General features: G+C 47.3%; 1 long non-coding RNA gene across 1 annotated transcript; it reads right to left on the reverse strand.

Annotated features, from left to right (window-relative positions):
* Nucleotides 1-362: 362 nt before the first annotated feature.
* Nucleotides 363-10019, reverse strand: LOC112653382 (uncharacterized). The gene is made up of 3 exons (XR_003132123.1): nt 9872-10019; nt 7508-7799; nt 363-4201 (listed from the first exon to the last, which is right to left on the reverse strand). It is a non-coding gene; the product is annotated as an uncharacterized LOC112653382 (long non-coding RNA).
* Nucleotides 10020-19510: the final 9491 nt, after the last annotated feature.

Consider the following 19510-nt stretch of genomic DNA (forward strand, 5'->3'; position numbering starts at 1 on the left):
GCCATGGGCAGCTACAGGTAGGTACTTTGGGAACTATGTGGCAAGAGAAAGCAGACAGTACCCGAAATTCAGAGGCTGGCTCCAGCGCTTCTGCCATTGCTAAAGCAAGCGGGCTATGCAGCCAAAAGGGAAATGAGGAAATGAGTCTCCCGCTGTGCAGACATGTCTCCCTTCTGTCCACTCCTGGGCTTTTGGAGATTTATTAACTACATGCTCCTCCATAGGCTCTGGCTGACACCCGGATTAGTGGCTTCTTTAGTAATGTCAGACGGAGGGTGGACATAGCCATACTCATGAGCAGATGGCATTGAGTCTTTGCCTGGGGCAAAGCCATTTGGGGCAGTGCATATCCATGCCTGGAAAACAAGAATTATTCATAGATCCCCATTAGCCCTTCACACAATTCCCCAGGACAATATGCTCATATCTTTCTAATCAAGTTCTCTCCTCCTTAGCTCAGGGGATGAGCCAGACAGTTTCTCCTTTCTTCCTAGTGATAAAGTCTATAAGGATCCAGGTGCCACCTTTTGTCATAGTAAGTGATCTTAGGGACTGGGGAGGGGACTGCAGAATCACCCAAGGCAAAGTCAGTTTCAAGTTCATGTCTATTCGGATGTCCTGAATCTGAGCAATATGAACCCTCAGATGACATAACATAAATTACCATCTATCTCCTGAGGCCAAAGTAGGTAAAGAAAGTAAAGCGAAAAGGGCATGGTTCTTCTTTAAATGTGTCCTGTTTGAAAGAAAGGGGGTGTATGCAGTTGCCAGAGTCAGTCGGACAAGCAGGCTCTTGGAAGTTGTCACTAGAGATGCTGGCAAAGTTGACATATAAGCCACCTCTGTGGGGAACACTGGCCTCTCCTTCAGCATCCCAGTCCATGATGAGGGCTCTGTTCCCCCAGTGGATTCCAGCATGGATCCAGGGGGCTAGAGTAGAGGCGGTAGTCTCACATGCTGAAGCTCTGGGTACAGTTAGTTGTTTCACATACCTGAGTAACATGTGTAATGTGTACATGAGTAACATAAAGATAAAGTTTGTGATCAGTTCCTTGCATTCATTTCCATAGGCAATTGCCTCCATTGGGTGATGATCGTAATGGTCTAATCCCAGATGTCTGGGTGCCTGGTCATATAGTTAGGTCATTAGCAACAGTCTGTGCAATGGTTAAAGCCAGGCTGGGGCATTAATTGGAAATGCTATTTCCATCTCACAATGGGATTTTCTAGAGAGTGTGCCACCTTCTGAGAATTTAGTTCCACCCAGTATTGCTACAGAATCCGGGACAGTGAAAGTGAAAGTATGCTCCTTGCAGGAGGAGCCAACTGGAGAAGTAGAGGCAGCAGAGGCAGTTCACGTACACCCAAGGCCACCTACCAGGTGCCGCAGTAGCCACCCAAAGCTGGTCATTAAAGTGATGCAGATTCAAGAGTGAGGGCCTGCTGGTAGTCTGGGAAGGGGGAATGGCTTAGCTGAGTCTGGGGAAAATCTACAAGACTGTGCAAGCTTTGCGGCTGAAAGCCAGGGACAATTGAAAGGAACAAGATTGTAGTCAGAATAAAGCCACAGATTTCAATGTTTCCATTAATTAAAATAATACAGAAACTTAACATTCAATTTGAGAACTTCTAAGTCCAAGGAGAGTAGATGAGAGGGTATGATAAAGATAAAGCAGAAATCAAGGAAATTAACAGCCAGCAGAAATGATTAAAAATTCTAAGACCAGCTTTTACAAACATGCATTTCAATAGAGAAATGTCTGAAAACCTTAATACAGATTGAAAAAGAAAGAAAAGAGTGAGAGAGATCATACACAAAACAGGGGACTGGGAAATACGATGTCATAACAGATATGAAGGAAGGTTTTTTTGGCTGTAAGAGAATACAGTGGTACAACTTCGTGCTAATGTATTTGAAAGTCTCTTAAGTAAAATGAATCATTTTCTGAGAAAACACAAATTACTAAATTTGTCTCAAAAAGAAGTTTTAAAAAAATCTGCAATGACCAAAAAGCATGGAAGAAACCAAATCAATTTCAAAGAAACTGCCTCCCCCTAAAAGGCTTTGGGGTCAGACTTTTGTCACAGGGTGTTCTTTCAAATGCTCATGGAACAGATAATTCTCACGTTATGTAAAGGGTTCCAAAGTACAGAAAAAGATGGAAAACAATCCAATTTATTTTATAAGTCTAGCACAGCCTTAAGAACAAAACCTTTAAAAAAAGAAAAGGGATATAGCGGCAAAGTGAATGGATTAATTTCAGTAAGAAATAAAGACACAAAGACTCTAATTAAACCCTAATTCAATATTAGCACGTTGAATTCAACCGTACAACAAAAGACAGTGGCAGCTCCTGGGGAGACACGGTAGGGTGCACACACTCTTCCATTTGCCACAACAAGGACACAGGCACCTCCTGCACCCCGAGAGGGCAGGGGCTCCCCAGGCTCCCCCAGAATAACTCCTCTGTGTGCCCAAGATTCTCATGCCTGCCAGAGAGGGAGCGCTGACAGCCAGGTGGAAAAAGAGACACAGGGACTAAAATGACAGAAGGAAGATTGCTGTCTTCTCTCTGCTCCTCATCCCAATGCACTGAACGAGCTGCCTCGAAATGGAGGGGACACTGGGGGAGAGTAGTAGGTCCAAGAGCCAGAGGTCCCCAGTGGAGTCTGTCCCGAAGAAGGCAAAGCAGCAGGATTTAAACTGAATTTGAAATTAAAGTATGAAACCAGGCTGACTATCGGTAACTCAGAGGGACCTGAAGGCCACTGCGGGTCCAGACAATCCCAGAGTCTGCCTGAAAGAAGTGCCCAACAAACTGGTCCTATTTTTTCTTTTCTTTTTTCTTTTTCTTTTTTTTATTGTCTGTGTTTTCCTAATTTCCGTTATGAGCATACATCACTTTTATAAACAGAACATTTTGAGATGAAAACTGACTCTGCGGTTCGTATAGAAAGGAAACGTTTGCCATTTAAGGAATGTGTGGAGGAAGCTGTGATGTTTCACCCAGGGAAGACTTACTTAGGCCCTTAGCACATATGTACAGAGGTATCCTTCATAACCATCGACTCCATACCAATGTAAGCTATAAATGATAATAGTAATGATGGAAGAAAGGATGGACTTGTTCTGGGATTTCTCAGATGCCACAACAAGAGTCACTGATTTCTAACCTCAGGGAGACAGATTTCAGTTCCATTTGAGAACATTTTCTACCCACTGGGGCAGCCCAGCACAGATCAGCTGTCAGTCCATTGTCTTATACTAAGCCATATTACCTGCTTCCAAAGAATGGATGGCCTCAGTGGTCTGTCCAACACCAGTGTTCCAGGATTCCTGCCTACCAGGCTGGCCTACAGCTGGCTGTTGAATGCTAAATCCAGCTGAGGAGGGCAAGGCCATAGCTGGCATCATCAGCAAATAGTGGGGGCTTCAGATCACCTCAAACTCACATACCTGAGGCGGTGTATTTAAAATATTCACTCTGATATGCTTGTAGGATATGGTATCCCAAAAAAGCTCGCTTGGGGTCACGGGGATAGATGGCGCATGGTGGGGGCAAGGGGAAGGCAGTGGAAGCCTTTGGAAAAGTTTGGGAGGCAAACTTGCCCTCCTCCCCAGAGATGGGCAGCAGGGCCACCCAGTATGCCCATGCCTGGACAGGAGCCCAAACCCAGTGGTGCTGGGAACACTCCTCTGTGAAGTGAAGCTAGGGTCACCATGCCCTGCTGAGTAGCCCCTGGGCCACATCAGAAGCTTGACCCGGAGAGGCCCAGGGGCCCCCTTCCTTTATCAGCACATGGGAAAATAAGAGCCCCAGGCCAGGCCTCAAAGCCTTCAACAAACAACTCTCCACCAGACCCTGGCCACCTTCCAGCACAAAAGGAAGAGACTCTGCTTGGCCCTGAAGACCTCCTCCCCGCAGGCCCCTCAGGCTTCTCCAGGCAGGGTAACATGCGCCCAGGTGACACTCGATTGCAAAGGACCCGAGGAAGATCGGCACAACTTTGTCTCTCTCTGTTCTTCACAGTAGAACGGTGAGATCGTTCAGGAAGCTGAAGCAGCTGGGAGGAAGCTGGACTTTGCGTGTGCCTGGGAAGTGATGGCTCTGGTTAGTGGCCACGGAGCCTGACTTTGCAGGGACACTTCGGTGCACAGGCTGCCATTGGTCCTATGGGTCATCAGCAACTCAGACTTCCCCTAAAGTAATGAAAGGATCATGCCCAGAATTAGGAGGAATCAAGCCACCAGAGTTCCCAAGACAATGGTGATGGTGCCCTGCAGGATCCTTTACAGTCAGAGACTCTGAGCTAGCGCCTGGCTACCCGTCCACTCTCAGCAAGTCCAGCCTCCCTTCCTCCAGCCCCCAGCACCCGGCTTTCTGCAGCAACCCCTCAATCAGCCTTTCGGTCTTTCTGGCCATCTCCTTGCCTGCTCAAGATGCATTTTGTTGCTACCTCCACATTCTCTGCTAGTGACTTGGGCATGCCTCTCTCAAAGCCTTGATGACACTTTGCTCCCACTCCTGTGGGCCCCCAAGGGTAGGACCTCTGTTGTCTCCTCAACTCTGCACCAGGCCTGGCACTCCGCAAGCCAGGCTGACTGATGGAAAAGGAACCACACCTCCCAGCGTAGATGTGTCCCTTTTGTAAATCCATGCAGCCACTGGTATTCTAAAGCCAAAGTGACTGCATTTGGTAATGCTTAAAATCCTGATGGCCCACCATCCCTTCCATAACTCTCTAAAGCACACTCTCTGCCCTGTAAATCAATCTAGGTGGACACAATTATTGTGCACTTTGGTTAATTGCAAACCCAATCAGCTCCCATAAAAAGCTGGCGTTTTACACAGAGCTGAAACGGGCCACTGGTTTTGGAAGTGCAGGTGATGCGGTTTCCTGATGGGCAGAGGAACTTCAGGGAAATATTTATCGTGTTCATGAATGACATTCGAGCTATTGTCCATGTTCCTTTTTATGGCATCGTAAAGATTACTTTTTACGGTCAGGCAGGCTGAGATCTTCATCAAATGCCCTAATGTGGGCACTCACCGAAGGATCGTTTGTACCAATGAGTAATGTTCAGCAACATTCAACAAAGGCTTATTGAGTGCCTGCTATGAGCAGGGCACTGAAGAACGAGATCTGTCTCCCAAGCTTTCAAATCCACTAAAAATATTCTCAATTTCACCAGCAGTGAGGACAAATATATGTATGTGTTTATGTATATAGTCTGCTCCGGTCTCCCTGCTGGAGCTCACTGGTTGAAAATGCACCTAGAGTGGCCTAGGGAAATAAAACCTCTGTTCACGGACCTTCCATGCCTCCTGCAAGGTTTTGTCCCCAGCTGGCTCTGGAGAACTCGGTGTGGCACTCCTTGTGGAAGCCCTGTTTCTAAGCAGTGGAGCAATGCCTCAGCCCCAGGAACTCGCTAGTCCAGTCCCAGAGATGGGGCAGCGGGGACACTGGCCCCTCCTTTTCTCCCCCACCCCTGTCACAGTTCAAAGACACCTTCAAAGCAGAGGGAACCACATGGTTACTTAACCCCTGAGTCCCCAGCCTTACCTCCTGGGAAGGTTATGAAAATTAAACATAATATACTTAAACCACCTAGCATAGTGCGAGGCATCAAGTAGGTACCCATAAAAGGTTCATCTCTTTGCATTTTCTTGGGTCATGCAATGGCTAGACAAGATCCCCCACCAACCCCTCCCCACAGGCCAGCTACCATGCAGAAGTGGTAGAGAAGACACAGAAGAGAGGACCAACCAGGGAGGAACCTGTCAGAAGAAGACTTGGGGACACACCAGGCATGGGAGGGGAGAGGGAGGGTTGACAATCATGCCAAGACTTCTAGCCCAGTGACTGTGTGGATGGTGACACCGTGGACACAGGAAGGGCAGAGCTGCATTTGCTTTGAAAGCTCCTGGCTCTGGCTCTTTTTCACTCATCAAGCTCTGCTCCCCCACCCACCCACTCCTTATAGCTGCAGTGCCACCTCCAGGAAGCCCTCCTTCACACTAGAAAAGGAAACAAATCTCTCTCTCCTTTAGGATTGCGTTTGTCACAGCATCCCAAGATCATTGGTTCCGATCCCTCTGTTAGAGGGGAGTGATGTATCTGGGTGCCTGGGATAAGAAGACAAGTAATCCTGAAAAAAAAATCAGGAATGAACAAACTGCACTTCATCAGCACTTCAGCAGAAAACAGAATCCAACTCGGTAGATCAGATCAAGAGACTACTGAGGGAGGTTTTCAGAGATGCTGCTAGGGTTTAGGGAAGAAACTGGGGATGCTGAGGCACCCAGAGGCAAATACCAATGACAGGCTGAGGGGCGCTCTTATCATCTGTGGGCTGGGGGGGGGGCAGAGGAGGAAGAGAAACTCCCTTTGCCCATTGGGTGCAAGTGCAGAAGGGGAGGAGAGCAGGCTGGGCCCCTCCTGCTCCCTCAGTTCTCAGCCCATGGCTCCTATTGGCTACTGCTGGGGGCTGAGTTGTACCCTACCCCCCTCTCCCACAAAATTTATATGTAAAATCTTAACCCGCACCACCGCAGAATGGACTGTGTCTGGAGATGGGCCAAAAGAGGTAATTAAGGTAACTGGGTTCATTAGGGTGGGCCCTAGTGCAATAGGACTGGCGTCCTGATAGCAAGAGGAGATTTGTACACAGGAATACAAGTGGGGCTGGGGGCGGGGCCATGTGAAGACAAGAGAAGACAGAGGCAGCATCTGTAGGCCAACAAGAGACACTGTGTAGATGCCCACTCAGTGGACACCTGGATCTCAGATCTCCAGCCTCCAGAACTGTGGGAGAAAATCACTCCATGGTCTAAGCCTTCTGGTCTGGGTGGGTCGTTAACAGCGGCCTGAGCAAGCACAAACAGCTACCCAGCTGGAATCCAGTAGGCAAAACGACATGGCTAGATGGTCCTTAGGGGTCAGCCTCCTGGATGCCAGAGCAGAGGAGAAGAGGACAGGGCACAAATAGGGGCTCAGGACAGGGGGAAAAGGAAGATTAGCCACAAATCATCAGTTCATCCTGGATACTGAGTGTGAGGCTCAGAGGAGTCCTTTCTGTGCTCAGAACTCAGCATGAGGGGCACCTGGGTGGCTCAGCAGTTGAGCATCTGCCTTTGGCTCAGGTTGTGATCCTGGGGTCCTGGGATGGAGTGCCACATCAGGCTCCTCTCAGGACGCCTGCTTCTCCCTCTGCCTATGTCTCTGCCTCTCTGTGTGTATGTGTGTGTGTGTGTGTGTGTGTCTCATGAATAATAAAATAAAATCTTAAAAAAAAAAAAAAGGACTCAGCATGACTTTGGAAGTTGGAGCTGTGTCGGAGGGAAAAGCCTCTGCTTATGAGCCAGGTAGTGCCCCAGCAGAGGGGAAACCCAGGGTTCAGAGACCCTCGGCAGACAGGAATACAGAGATCACACTGAATCACACCTGGGGAAGCAACATGCATAAGTGGTTTACCCCGCAAGTCCAGGACACAAATGGTACCTACCGGCAGGTCTACTCCACAGACTCTGTGAGCTGGTGTTTCCAGGAGCCGTGCACACTGCAAGCACCATGACCAGCATGGAGGTGCTGCCATCACGTAGTACCTTCCACACGTCCGACTGCGCGGGCGCTGCATTTCATGCACGTTATCTCATTTCATGATCCCAAGATGTCCGAGCAAGAATTGAGCTCTAATTTGCAGGGAAGGAGACTGAACGATGCTCCAGAGAGAGTCTTGGATGTGCCGAGAGAGAATCTTGACTTTGTTCTTGGCACTGGACCCCAAACCAGTGAACCTAAGAAGCACCAGAGGAGCGCATTCAAAATGCAAATTCCGGGACACCTGGGTGGCTCCGGGGCGAAGTATCTGCTTTGAGCTCAGGGCATGATCCTGGGGTCCTGGGATCGAGTCCCACCTTAGCCTCCAGAGAAGGGCCTACTCCTCCGCCTCTCTCTGTGTCTCTCATGAATAAATAAATAAAAGCTTTTTAAAAAATGCAGATTCCAGGTGCCCTCCTCCTAGATAGACCCGCTCCGCCAGCACTTAGAGCCGCGCGGCCCGCCGACGAGCGACTAGGCCCTGCCCCTAACGTGACCTGCTTTGGTCAATCGCGTGTCAGCAAGCAGCCCCGGAGCCACCTGTCCCACCTGCCTGTGCTGGACTGGCTGGAGGAAGGAAGGGAAGCACGATCCTTCTTTCCTCTTCCCCTTGTCCAGCCTTTCCCTCCTCCTCCGGGTCCTGTCTGGTTGGTGACCCTCCTGGCCAAGGCCTGTTAGGGGAGAAGGGCCTAGTCACGTTGTCTGGGCACTGCTGTCCAGCTGCCATCACTCCTGCACCCCACAATTCCAGGGACGGGACTCAGAACTCAGTCCTCAGTGTCCTCAGATCCAGGGGAGAATGAACTTTCCACCCGTCTCTCTGAGGTCTGCCCTTTCCAGTCAGGCTTGAGACAGGGAGAGCTCCGTCCTCCCATACCTCTTCTTGACCCTCTTCAAGGAGACCCACCTCACAAGCCCTCCCCTTAGGACTCTGCATCTTCCTACATCCTCCAGGAGGTCATGGAGGGGCTCAGGAGTCTGCAAGCATTCCCAAATGCCTGCTTGGAAAAATCAGTGATGCAGCTGAGCACTTCCCTTTGCTATGGAACATCCATGGGAGCTGAAGTCTCTGTAGAGTTGACAATCGTAATACCCTGTTGATCACACTTGAGTGACTTCAATAACACTAACCCTCTGTTTGCTCCTCTGTCTTTTCGGTTTTGAAGGCATTTATTTATTGCACATCCTTCCTGACCATCTCTGGAATCTAGGACCCACTTCCCCCTATTGAAAGACCAGTCTTCATTATCTATCAACCCATGACTTGTCTCTGCTTCCAGGCCAACACTCTCTGCCCAAGTCCCTCCTCCTGCCACCAGACAACCTATTCTCTACCAGTCAGTTCTACTCCTTGGCTTCAAGACCTTCAGTGGCTCCCCACTGTCTGAGAAAGAAAGTGAAGGAAGGACTTCAGGAGGAAGTCCTGACTTGTAAGCATTTTACAAGTGAGCCTCAGCCTCTTCCCTCCAAAGCCTGGCAGAGGGACTCAGGCTCTCTGGTGAGGTTTGCCTCCTGGGGCCTCAGCCATTTTGCACTGCTATTCCCTAAACCCAGGAGGCTCTTTCCTACCCCCATTCCTTCCAGCTAGCCTGAACTCAAATGTGATGCTTTTTGCAAGTCTTCACGTTGTAAGATGGGTTCGCTTGGTAAACTCCCAGGATAGGGTGGTTTTTTAAATGTATTTATTTAAATTCAATTAGCCAACATCTAGTACATCATTGTTTCAGATGTAGTGTTCAGTAATTTATTAATTGCATATGACACCCAGTGCTCATCACATCATATGCCCTCCTTGATGCCCATCACCCAGTTACCCCATTCCCCCACTCACCGCCTCTCCAGCAACCCTCAGTTTTTAAACCCCATCATCACTGTCTTTATCTTACCACACAGCAACTGTTTGTTAACACGTTGGTCTCCCCTCTGGGTGGTGGAGGGTCAGGCTTGGGGGCCCAAATATGTCATCGCTATGTGCCCAAGACCTAGCCTGGTGGTAAACACACTTGAAATGGAGGGGTAGCTGGATGGATAAATGGATATACAAATGGATGGATCGTTTTTCAGAGTCACCTCTGATGTTTTTAAAATAGATAAATAAAGGTAAGATAACAATATAACAACGACAATAATTAAAAAAAAAAAACAGCTATTGGACAAGCATCTTCTGTGCCATGGGGTTGGGGTCCCAATTTCTAACTCCCTCCCTGACCTTCCTGGCTCAAAATCACCATTCTTGTCAAATCCTCTGCAATTAGGAGAGGCCACCTACAGCATTTGTTCTCCAACATGTGTATCCGGGAGCACAGAGGACACCAACACAGGCACACAGCCATGCACCATCACTCCCGCTGCTAGGGACACTCCTTAGATGGCAGCAGCCCCTGTTCATCTCTCAGGCGTCTTACTTCTCAGCTGGTTACTCCTTCAGGAGCTATCCCACAGCCTGAGCCTGTCATTATGACAGTGATATGACACCACTTCTGTGAGGTAGGCAGGCCTGGGTCTGGCGTCTGAGAGGCAGATTTCCTACTACCCTTGTCCAATAGATTTTTCTGAGACTTTTAGGACAACAAAATCCTTTTTTTAAATGAGAGCCTCTCAGGCAGCCCTGGTGGTGCGGCGGTTTAGCGCTGCCTGCAGCCGGGGGGTATGATCCTGGAGAACTGGGATCAAGTCCTGCATGGGGCTCCCTGCATGGAGCCTGCTTCTCCCTCTGCCTGTGTCTCTGTCTCTCTCTCTGTGTCTCTATGAATAAATAAATAAAATCCTTTTCTTTAAAGTATATTCTTTAAAAAAAAATAAAATAAAATAAACGAGAGCCTCTCAGCTGTGTAGGGACCCTCTTCCACTCCCGTGCGCATTGAACGAGGGCTGCTCCTCCTCATCCCCTCGCCCTTCAGCATTTTCATGGATATGAATGTAAGATATGTAAATATATAAACCTGAGGCTTTAACAACTGTAATACAACCTTTTGAATTAGTTACGTGTATAGATAATTAAATTCGTCATATCAAAGTTTAAAAAATAAAAAATAAAAATAAATGAGAGCCTCTTATGAAGCTGGGTACAGTTGCCAGATCCACCCCCCTTCCCACTGAGCAGCCACTCCTACCCTGAGATGTCACCAAGCCAAGCCACAGGGTTCTGTGGCAGCAAGTTTAAAATCCACTGCCTTTGTCCTGAGTCTGGGCTTGAGACTTGACCTCCTCCTACCCACTGAAGGTGCACAGGCATCCTTCGGGCTATCACAGGCTCTTCTAAAACCAGTGTCCTGACTGAACCCCAGGAACCTAGCTGGGCCCCAGAGGCCCCACCTGCCCCAGGCAGTCTCCTCTTCTCATCATACTAGGCCCCTACCATGAATGGAGAGATTGCCCAGAATTATAATGCGACCCAAAACTTCTGTTGCCGAGCTCTACCTCATTGCAAGACTCCTATTGTTTTGTTTTACGGATTCAACTGGTTCAGAATATTTCTTGGAGGAACATTCTCCCCCCATCACCACCACCACCACCATTTCCATTCCCATTCCATATCATTGGGATAGGGCTGTCTCCATCTCTCCCTATCTCAACATGGAGACACCCTACCCAAGCCAGATCAATCAGAGCATCCAGCCCTCTAACCCAAATGAGATTCAGTTCTGGGATGTCAACCAGTACTTTTTTCCAACTGATATTGCTAGGTTGCATGAAAGAAACCACAACTGCTGGTGGCCACTGCATAAGTAAAGCCTGTCCCACAAGGGGGGTCACACAAAGGAAAGAGAAAAGAGATGACGGGAGACATCTCAGTACATTGGAGCATCTGTATCCCATCACGCCTGATGCTGGCCTGCCCCCGGGCTTCTCAGTAATAGGAGCCAATAACGTTACTTTCCTTCCCTTAAACCAGTTTGAGTTGGCAATGAATCCAATCCTCCTAGCAGCTGGACTCTCCCTGACCTTGCTTAGAAGTCATATGCCCCTTAGAGGGGAATAAGTGTCCTTCTTTACCCAAGCAGCTTCCCAGCTCTTTGTCCCCAGCACCTTACCTCCGAGGCTATTGTGGATTGGGGGGATCCTCCAGGGGCTGTTGTCACAAGGTGCCTGGGGCCCTCATCCAGCCACGCTCCTCTTACGATCCACATTGCCACTTCTTCCAGCCCTCCAACTCAGTCTTCCTGGACTCTGATGGCTGACAGGATGAAACAATCACTCAAAAACAAACAGGAACATTTTTTCAATGTGGTTTTTTTTTTTTCCATGACTGCTGCATGCACAGCCCTGTTTGCCCACTACACCTGTCACTCCCAGCAGAGGCATCTGAGGCAGAGTCGATGAGGGACATTTAACTTGTGAGAAAAACTATTGATTGTTGACACACTGCTGGATCCCAGCATATCAATAGCTCATCAGTGCCTCTTCCTGAGTATTGAGGAACTTACCCCCTTCCCTGCTCCAAGAGAACAGGGGCAGTTCCCACCCTGGGAAAGAAACAGGAGTTGGCTACGTGGCACATAAAACAGATTTTCCTTGTTTTAAATGCTTTGTTTCAGGGATGCCTGGGTAGCAAGGTGGTTGAGCATCTCTGCCTTTGCCTCAGGGTGTGATCCCAGGGTCCTGGGATCAAGTCCCACATCACGGTCCCTGCAGGAAGCCTCCTTTTCCCTCTGCCTATGTCTCTGCCTCTCTGTGTGTGTGTCTTTCATGAATTAATAGATAAATAAATAAAATATTTTTTAAATGCTTTGTTTCAAATTATCTGCATCCCACGGGCTCGAGCCACCACAATCTCCCAGCTTAGGTATTCATTGAACCCACAAACAGCCACTCTGATACTAAACACACCAAATTCAGACCCTGAGCCATCTACGCAGAAACCATGGCCCAATTTACACAGGCATCTTACCCCATAGCAAAGTTTCCATGCAAGTCCAGGGGCTGACCCTTACTGACACTGAGACAGCTTCTCTCCCCGGTACAAGGGATGCTGCTGCCTCTTTCAACACCATAAGGGCAATGTGTGTGAGAAATGTTAAATGCAAATGCTATTGTCCAATGAGGCTCCATGTCCATTGATCTGTAACCTCCCTGACAATCTCATCCACCATGGATTCCATTTCTGCTCTGAAGCTCTGTTCCCAGGTCTGAATGTCTCTGATGTAACAATATCTTTGAACCCCAAACTTCAGGTCCCTACCTTCAGAGCATTTTCAGATAACCTGAAGACACCTCAGACTCGGTCTGTGCAAAACCAAACTCAGTATCTTCCCCACAAACCTGATCATCAATCCATGTCTCCTGTTTCAGTCTACTGAACCACACGTGAGCTCAAGGCATATTCATGAAAATCATTCTCAACTCTTCCTTTGACCAACTGCCATCGCCAGAGCCTGTGTGTGCTCGATGCTTGACATCTCTCTGCCACTCACTTTTCTCCATCCCGACAGCTGGGCTAGAACCACAGCCTTCCAACTTATCCCTCATTTCCCCTCCAACCCACCTTTTGCCCTCTAGCCAGTGTGATCTTCTCTAAAATGCAAATCTAGCCCCAGTCTGCCCAGTGCTGACCTGCTAGCATAAACAATACTTCCAAACCTGGTGGTCCAGTCGGATAGATATACCTGCAGTTCCCCAAGACATTTCATGCTTGCAGCCCTCATTCAGGCTGTCTGCTCCTCCAGAAAGCCCTTCTCTGGGCCACCTTCCCTGACACTTGTCCTCACCTTCAGTGTTGGTCACTCCACCCTCTGGGTCCCCCATTACTCAAGCCTTCCTCTAACATGGCATACACTGCTGTGTGCCTTGTGGTCCTTCACTTCTGGGTCACTCTCACTCATTAGGAATGTGAGCTCTGTGCTTTACCCCTGGGTGGATCTCCAGCATCTAAGCAACATTCAGAAAATCCCTTCCAACTAAGGATCAGAAGGAGAGTTTCTGCTTTATCAGTAATGCTGCCCTTCTTAGGATGGCTCTGAAATGGCCTAAAATGCCTCCAGTCTTTAGGTCCCCAGACTTGCATAGACCCTGTGAACAAGAACTCCTGGGGCAATTCAGATTGCCGGGCTGAAGGAAGGTGCCCCAAAAGCTTACAGCAGGGGAGCCTGCCCTTTAGGGGAAGAGAATATGATGCAAGCCCCCAGCAAGCCCAGTATACCCCCCAGAAAACTCCTCCCATCCCCATTCATTCTCTCTGGTCACCTAGAAACCCTGCTCAGTATTTATGAGTGCAGGGAATGCTACTATTAAGGTCTTTTTCCTTCTATTCTATTGTCCAGAAACATGATTTAATGCTTGCTGTTCTTCTCAAATGCAGAAATGTTAATGGCTACTTACCCTGAAGACCTGACTTCATTCCTAGAGGATCACTTCACCTGGAAGTAATCTACAGAATGGCCTGTTCAAGAGCCCCAGCCTGACCTCTGGAAAAGCCACCAGGATGTGGCCTTCAAACCCCAGAAGCCCCAGCTCACAAGACAGCTTCGTCCCCAGATGAAAATGAAGGAAGAGAAGAAGAGCAAGAATCCATGCTTCTCAACAGATTCCAAAACACCAAGTGATACCTCATCCATATCATCCTTTATGATGATAAAGCACACATACTTTTTTTTTTCCTACTTCCCATCTATTGATAATATTCAAAATAACAAAAGTAATAATATTCATGGCTAGAAAATTGACAAACCAGAAAAGAACAACATGATAGAATGCAGTTCTTCCCAAAAAATTATGCTTATTAACATACATTATTTATATAGATTTTTTGTTTGTTTGTTTTAAAAGTTAACACAAGGAGCACCTGGGTGGCTGAGTGGCTGAGTGTCTGCCTTTTGCTCATGTCATGATCCCAAGGTCCCGGGATAGAGTCCCACATCAGGCTCCCTGCAGCAAGCCTGCTTCTCCCTCTGCCTATGTCTCTGCCTCTCTCTTGAATAAATAAATAAAATCTTAAAAAAAAAAAGTTAACATAAAATGAATCATTATTCCACATATTGATTTTTTACTTAGTAGAATGCCTTGATCTTTCTATACAAATATATATAAAGTTATATGTTCTTTTTTGCTTTTTAAAGAAGTCATAATATTCCATAAAATATATCATATATAAGTACCTTTATTATATATGGAATACAGTGTATATAACCACAAGCATTTACATCCTCTAATATGCCTTTAGTATTCCTTTAATGACAATCACTTAGGTTTTTTTCCCTATGTTTTGCTTCTATAAGCATTGCCCACAAAAAAACATCCTTGTCCATATATCCTTGTGTGTTCGTGTGAATATTATTGTTTTATAGATTTCTAGATTTGGGATTCTGACTTAAGGCATATGAGCACTTAAAATTTTGCAGACTACTATTTACCTTCCCTTCCAAAAATCTATACCAGTTTACACTTCTTCCTTTTTTTTTTTTTTTTAACAGAGGGAGAGTGGAGAGGGGCAGAGAGAATTAAGCAGGCTCCACACCCAATGCAGAGCCAGAGGTAGGGCTGAACTAAAGCACACATACTTTAAAATGATATTCTCAAATAAGTGCATTCATTACAGAAGTCACCACATGCCACCAGCCTTTGCTCAAAACACTGGAAACCCAAGGCCTTCAGTGAATTTAGAATCAGATGGTCAGAGAGAGCAGCAGGGAGGCTGAGGCAGGAGTAGAACCAGCCGATCAATCAGTCAACCAATAGCTACTAAGCTCCTACTACATGCAGGCCCTGGAGGCTCAGAGCCTCATGGGTCAAAAGAGTCCCTGCTTTGATTCTACTGAGTGGTGGCAGACAGTGGACAAAACTAGGAGGTGCCTAAAGCCGAGAGGAATATAGATTTCATTCTAGGGGCAACCAGAGGTCATCAGGGGCTCTTAAGCTAGAAAGTGACTTTCTCTGGTTTATACTTTTTTTTTTATTTATTTCATTTACTTATTTGAGAGAGAGAGAGAGAGAGATCACGTGTGGGGAAAGGGGCAGAGGGAGAGGGAGAACCAGACTTCCCCCTAAGCTGGGAGCCCAACTCAGGACCCCATCCCAAGACCTTGAGACCTGACCTGAGCCAAAGGTAGACATTTAACCTGCTGAGCCACCCAGGAGTCCCCTAGTTTATACTTTGAATATGCCACCAGGCAGTTAGGGAAAGAATGGGTTGTTGGAGGACAATAGTAGATGCAAGAGTTACTGTAGATCCAGCAACTAAGGAAGTTAGTCTGGGGGCGGCTCTGGAGATGCACAGCTTGGGAAGGAACTTCAGGTGCACCTTTGGGGAATGCCAGTGAACGCAGTGCGGGATGTGAGAGGAGGACAAGCATCAGGTGCAAGAGGAAGTGTTGTCCAATCGCTATGTTGTACACCTAAAGCTAGGTAATAAGGTAATATTGTATGTCAGCTATACTTCAACAATAAGTTTTTTAAAAGCATCAGAAATGCCTCCTCACTTGAGCAGCAAGGGGAACAGTGGTGCTATGTATAAGATGGACAGAACGAGTGCAGGGAGGAATGGTTTTGGGGAAGGGGTCCATCAGAGTCTTCTGTTAGTCATGTCTGAAGTTTGAGATGTCAGCATAACTGTGTCAAGGAAGCAGTCGGTTCACACGAGCCTGCGGCTTGTGGGCTATGATCTGTGTTGTAGGCAAGGCCACCACGAAGTCCACCAGCGGGGGAGGGTTTAAAAAAATTACCTAGTAAATCCTGATTCCTTAAGCTCAGAGCCTGGCATAAGATCCAAAGGGCTCAATAATCACTCAATGTAAGAGTCTGGTCCCCACAGTGGGGGAGGAGGCAGGAGAGAGGGAAGGGGCGGGATGAAGGGGAGAAGGTGCTGTTGCTAAAACTAATGATAAATATTGATTCTTTCAAAAATAAAATAAATGTATGCATGCGCACGTCTGGAACTGAACTCCAAGTCAACGAGTGACAAGGCGAGGATGAGGGAGTAGCGGAGTAGAACTGGCTGAGATTCGGCCACCACGAGGAATGAAGGCTGATGCCTGCTCCCCCTGCCCCATGGACGTTATGCAAAGCGTAACAAGCAGCTACAGAAGACCAGATACTACATAAGCCCATTTACGTGAAATAATTGAAATGTTACAATAGCTAAATCCACAGAGACAGAAGGTGGATTCGTGGCTACCTGGGGCTGTGGGGGAGAGGGGAATTGGAGGGGGCGGTGGGGAGAATGATGAAAGGGTCCAGGGTGTGCTTTGAGGGGAATGAAAATGTTCTAGAATTGACGGTGGTGATAGCTGCGCAACTTTGGGAATATACTAAAAAAAAAAAAAAAAAAAAAAATCATTGAATTGTCTACTTTAAGGGTAAATAGCATGTTATGTGAATTACATCTCACAAAAGCAGTCATATATTTTTTAAGTGCGCTGAGGCTCTTGTTCTTGTTCTATTGGCAGGGTGGGGATGGGGAGGGGTATAGATCCGGATTAGTTCTAAGTGATTATAGATGAAATGCCAACTATTAATTCAATTACTGAAGAGCCACTCCTCTGTCACAGGAAGGCAGAGGCTAATCAAGAAATATTGCTTTCAAAACCTACTTGCTGAACACATTCTATTCCTAGATTTATCTGGAGGGGGAGAGGAATGTCACAGCTGGTTGTTGGGGAGATGGGATAAAATGAAATCCATGTTTTATAATAAATGTCACTTCTGTCAATTCTGGCAGTTGCAATGTGTGCGAGACCAGAACTCTCCCCACAGGGTGTGAAAGAGACGCCGTGCTCTGTGGGCTGGGGGGCAGAGGCAGGGAGAGGTGGCCTCCCCTGGTGGAGATGGCACTGGACACACAGGGAGCAGGTGCAGGCAAGGCTTGCTGGCTGTAGGAGGAAAAGATGGGTGCCTTGCCACCCATAATTCTGGGGGCCAGGAGAAAGTAGACTTGCTGGCTATTAAAACTGAATTCTACTTACACTTTCTGCTCTTAACACCTAGTTTTCCCCTCATCCAGTGGGTTCTCAAATGTGAGCATGCATCAGAATCATCCAGAGGGTTTATTAGGACACAGCTTCCTGGGCCCCATCCTAGAGTTCCTAACTCAGTACTTCTGGGGTGGGGCCCCAGGATTTACATCTGGCCTCACAAGGGCCAGATGATACTGATGCTAAAATGGAATCAACTGATCTGTGGACCGCACTGAGTAGCATGATGAAAGGAACCTGCCAAATGCATCCCAGTGCTGGACAGGAAGACACTAGGCCTCTTCAACAGGCACTTGGTAAGACCACTTTGGAGATGTTCCAGGAGCAGAAAGGGTTAAGAGAGAGGCGTTGTGTCCCTAGATGACCAGCTGGGGCCCTCATGCAGTTGAGATTGGATTCTAGGCTTCTTGCTTATTGATTGTCATCAATCAAGGTACCCCTGTAACAAATTGCCTTAAATTATTGAAATGGTAATAGGCGCAGCTGGGTAAATAATGCACAGGATGGTGCAAGCCTATATTCATTAAGAGGTTGCCCACACTGCATGGATCCCACTGAGTCTGACTCAAACTGATTTGTTCCCACCAACCTGATATTTCTTGGTGCTTTGCCCATCTGAAAACTTGCCATTTGAGGAGATTGAAATCCCTCGTGGATTTCTTGCCAGTCACTGAACACAGGTTTCAAGGTTTTGATGCATAGATCCGTGCAGCAGTCACACAGACACACATCCCCAGTGTCATCAAGCTGCTTCACAGCATGGATGCTAAGTGTTTACTATCTCCTGATGATAACACCAGCTCACAACCAGAAACAAGTTACTCTCAACTATGGGATGCATTAGAGAGAGGCAAATCAGTGAATTTGAACCCAACAGATCTCTGCTTCCAAAGTACAATTTTTTTTTCCCAGCTTCATGGAGATATAATTGACACATGGAATGATATAAAGTTAAACGTGATGATTTGACACACATTTGGATCGTGAAATGATCACCACAGTAAAGTCAGTTAACACATCCATCACCTCAAATAGTTGGCATCGTGTATACGTATGTGTGTGTGTGTGTGTGTGTGTTGAGAGCATTTAATATCTACTCTCTAAGCAAATTTCAAATATATGTAGTACAAAATTGTTAACTCTAGTTATTATGCAGTACTTTGGGATTTTTGCCCTGGTGGAAGAAGCATTAGGAATTACATTGTTTTCTTAAGGAAACTTTCCCTGTAATGAGATACGGTGGAGACTAGTCTCTATAGGGCTGACGAGATTAAGATAGGCTCCTTAGAAAGCATCATGAGACAGAATGTGCAAATCACCATGGAAACCAAGCCATGTTTTCATTGTATAATAGGTTTGCTAATTATCCTAAAAAGGTAAGAAAGCCCACTGGCCCGGGGGAGATCGGGGTGAGTAGTAAGGAGTACTATGCCCAGCAAAAGGATGAACAGGGCAACTAGAAGTGCCCATCTCTCCCAGACCTGCCAAGCAGGGGTGATATGTGGGGCTGGGCAATAGAGTGTCTCACTGTCCCATTGGAAGCAGGGACAGGGGGCTCAGCTGTGGACTAATGCCCAGTTCCCCCAGCCTCTGAGGCTGGTTGTTGTCTCTGATGTTTCTGGTACCCAGACAGCCCATGGGGGAGCAGACCAGTGGAAGCAGCTCTGTTGCTGCTGTGCGAGCCGGGGAAGTGAGCCTGGCCCCAATGCAGGTGCCCTACAGGTGAGAGGCTGCAGAACACAAAGTCAGAAAAGGAGGGTCCAGAACCACCCTAGGTGCCTGCCCTGGGAACTTTCACCCACCTTAGCTCATTGAATGCTCTCTTAAAGCCTGGTCCAGACAAAACTTATCACTTGCTCAAGACCACTGATATGCCACATTGACCCCTTTACTTTTTAATTTCTGAGCATAAAGGGATATGAAGTAAGACATCAGGCAACCTTCTAGATAGACACAGGCTAGATTTAACATATATAGACTGGTCACATTTAATTCAGACCTCT

The sequence above is a fragment of the Canis lupus genome, chromosome 3 (genome assembly GCF_003254725.2).
Source record: "Canis lupus dingo isolate Sandy chromosome 3, ASM325472v2, whole genome shotgun sequence".
Taxonomy (NCBI): domain Eukaryota; kingdom Metazoa; phylum Chordata; class Mammalia; order Carnivora; family Canidae; genus Canis; species Canis lupus.